Genomic DNA, 3,871 nt, shown 5'->3' with positions numbered 1-3,871 from the left:
CATGAGCAGACTGGGTCTATAGTGAGAAGAGTAGGCGAACTACAAGATAAGATTGAACGGTTACAGATACAACCGGGAGTCCATTCTGATGTTCTTCCAGATTTCATTGAATGAGATAGAAATTTGAATCCTGAAGCAGCCTCTTATGAACCTCCCAGAGTGGTGCAGAATCCTTTCTATCTGGGAACCCTTCAATCGGATAAGCGTAAGCGGCCTAGAGAAGCAGATAGTTTCGATGGGACATCTCCTCGGCAAAGAACCGGATTTAAGATGCCTAGAATGGCTGACATCGCACACATCCCCAAGTTCAAGGGTGATATCGAAGCTCAGTCAGCAGAGAAATATCTTCGTGAGCTCAATGTAAGCTTCGAGCTCATGCAAGTACCTGACAATTACAGACTCGAAATGCTACATAGAGTATTCACAGGTAAAGCTGAACATTGGCTGGCAGGTAACATAGACAGTTTTGTTAGCTATGCTGATTTCTGCATAAAGTTTAAAGAAGAGTTTGCCTCCGAGAAGGCTAAGCAGAGACAATTAACGGCAGTAAGAAATAGAAGATATTCCCGTCCGGTACATGAAAATATGGAGAGCTTCGCTTGGAGCATTTACGCCGCCTATAGGAATTTAAGCGACAACTTCAGCGAGAGTGAGGTGCTGAATTTAATTATAGGTCAGTTACCTTATAGAACTCGAAATCTCTGCCTTGCGCACTCTCCCAGAACAGTCGATGAATTGACCAGCTTCCTCAAGGACTTTGAACTACACGATGATCCCGACTTCTGGAGAAATAAAGAGGACTTCAAAGGTAAAGAACTTCCCAATAAGAATTTCAAAGTGCGAAGCATTGAGACCAGGAATGACACTAGACAAGAAAACTCTTGGAAAACTCCAAATTTTAATAGAGGTGAAGGTAACAGAGGACTGAACCGTAACCGGAATGGACGGTGGGAACCTTATCGACCAAATCAAGGGCGTCCAAGAAGAGACTTTCCCCGGGGCAATTTCCAGAGAGACCAAGACAGAAATTGGAGATCCTCAGTCAGAAGAGAAGGAAGTCCAGTCCAACATAGTTCCAGAAGATACTTTTCTAGAAACTCAGATCGCAATAGTGAACCCCCTGATCCTGGAGAAGTGCAGACTGTGGACCCTCTTAGAACAGTACGAGAGCTTCCCGGTAACCAGAGGTTTCAATCCTGCCAAACCAACTAGTCACCCTCACAGTGTCTCCCCCCATTTTCCATAGCCAAGCAGCCATTACAGAAGGAAGGAAAAAGGAAAAAAAGAAGTAGTAGGGGACGAAGAGGACCAAGTGACCAAAGCGTAGAAGAAACAGAGACTCCTACCAGTTTGATTTTTAATATTTCCAGAAAAATTTTCCACAAATTGTAAGTTTTAAATTTCTACAAAATTTTTGCCCGAGAAAGGGGCGTATGTAACGACCCTGCGTGGTCGCCATATTATATTTTATTAAGAAGATTTGGATAAAGAATGTATGCTAAATGTCCCTGCGAGGCGTAAGCTTTTAGTTTAAATGTGTTAACGGATCCACCTCTACGATAATTAGTTTCGCTTATTATTTGACCCTGCGTGGTCGCTGTATTCTGTAAACGCTAACGGATCCACCTCTATGTTTATTAGTTTCACTTATTATTAGACCCTGCGTGGTTGCTGTATTCAGTAAATGTTATTAATTATTGTCATTTACACTGTTCAACTCATTGTTTAGAATTGCAGAGTCCTGCGAGGCTCATTATTAATTGTATTATCTGAATGCACACAGTTTTACTTTATATTAACGCGTGCATCTAGTGATTTCCCACTAGTGTTTTCTTAATGTCACTTCTTGGATGTTTCTCAGTACGAAGGTTGCTATATGTAAAAAAATGAGTTAGCAACGCGTACTTGAAGTTAAAATTTTCACCACCAATGCGCCGCCCTCGCGAGTATAAAGCCAGCGCAGCCAGGCCCGGAGCTCAGTTGGCTCCCTGATGTCAACAGGCAAACATCCAGGGTTAACTGGCCTCCCAGCCTGAGAACTAGAAGCCATCCCAGAAGGAAGGACGGAGAAAGAAAAAAGAAGAAGAAGAGCCTAGCAGCAACCTACCTACCTGGTCCGCTCGCTTAGGCTGATAGGTGCCCAGGTTCTACCTGCCCGGCTTGTCCGGGAGCACCCTGACCTTCCTTTCTAACCTGCCGTCCCTTCATAGGAGACACCGGTTGGCTTGCCAATTCCCAGCTAACGCCGGGGGTGTCACGGCATCCTTTACCCTGCGCCCGTTATTCGGGAGTACAGATTGCTTTCGGCCAATTCCCGGTTGTGGTTGGGGTACTACGCACAACCTACTCTCTTTTACAGGGCAACCCGTGACGTCAGCGGCGACCAAGGCCCTAAATAAAATTAGGTCCCCATACCCCCGCTGGCGCCTCACAGCGAGAAATAAATTGGATGTTCCCTGCCCCCCCTTATCTCTTCGAGACCAAAGGTGGTACAGGTAAAAGAATGTGCGTGGTACAGGTAAAAGCACGTGTGTGGTACAAGTAAATGCATGCGCGTAGTAAGGGTTTCAGGTAAAGACACGTGTGTAAGTGTGCAAACGGACACCCTTGTGTTGAGACTATAATAAACATATAAAAATATATATATTAAGCTGGTATAGTCTCTCCTTACACACAGGAAGCCCGGAGATATTTCTGAGTCCATGTTCTACGGCTGACAAAAAGTTAGCGCATATGGGTAGACTTTTGCCGTCCTCCTAAGTGAAGTGTTTAGAGTGTGGTAATTGTGTGTAGCGTGTGGACGTTGCAATGTTCACTCGAGCTTCCTTCTGTTCCAATGTCAGGTTCCTTGGCACAAGTTTTGAACACACTTTACTCATGTTCAAATTCTCGTGTAAAATTTGTCGAACACTTTCTTTGTCTATTCCTGTGATTTCAGCAACTGTTCTAATGGTCAATTGACGATCTTTTCGAATCACATCACTCACTTTTTGAATGTTTGTTTCTGTTTTCGACGTGCATGGTCGTCCTGAACGTGGGTTGTCTTGGATCATTTCCTGTCCTTCTTTAAACCGTTTAAACCATTCAAACACTTGTGTGCGTGATAAACACTCATCACCGTACACAGATTTTAACATGTCGTACGCTTCTGTTGTGGATTTGTAAAGGAACTTCATATTGACACGCTGTTCCATTTTAATACTCAGCATTTTTCCGACGGAGCACAGACACACGTTCCGTTTTGTCCAAGTGCCACAGCGAAACTGAGAGGTCTGCACCCAGGGCATTTAGTCATTCTGTAGGCAGGGTATGGTAGTATAGAATCATGCATTGCTCAACCTTCGCGCATTCGTTGTTTGCCAATAGCAACATCAATCCAGTTTTTTTCTAGCCAAACCTCGTACGTCAGGATGATGAAAGAAAACCTTTGTAAGCACTTCTACATTAAATAAGGGAAAGTGAGACAGGAGAGTAATAAAATTCCAGCAGCATATTTGCAGTCCAAAGCTCTTGTTTGTGCATGAGATTTTTGTTGGATGTTGCAATCAGAAGACATCCAAAAAAAATCAATTCCATAAGAGTGGCATGCAATTTCTGTCGTATGTTGTAGTGACATACTTTGTCGGTTGGCGATATTTGACAAAAATCGTATGTATCAATGTAACCTATTTGTTTCAATGTTCCTTCAGTTTGTCCAACAAAATGCCTTACTGCGATGTCAAACAACTATCGGACGGCACCACCTGCTCCCACCCCCTCCACCTGTTGACAGTTCTGCCCCTTACTACTCCCACAGGGATAAGAAAAAATGATAATTCAATGAATTTTCCACGTAATATTTAGAGGTTTAACACATTTTTCTGCCCCTCCA

This window comes from Lepisma saccharinum, chromosome 21 (assembly GCF_977018435.1).
Source record: "Lepisma saccharinum chromosome 21, izLepSacc3.1, whole genome shotgun sequence".
NCBI lineage: Eukaryota > Metazoa > Arthropoda > Insecta > Zygentoma > Lepismatidae > Lepisma > Lepisma saccharinum.
This window is presented reverse-complemented; position numbering follows the sequence as displayed.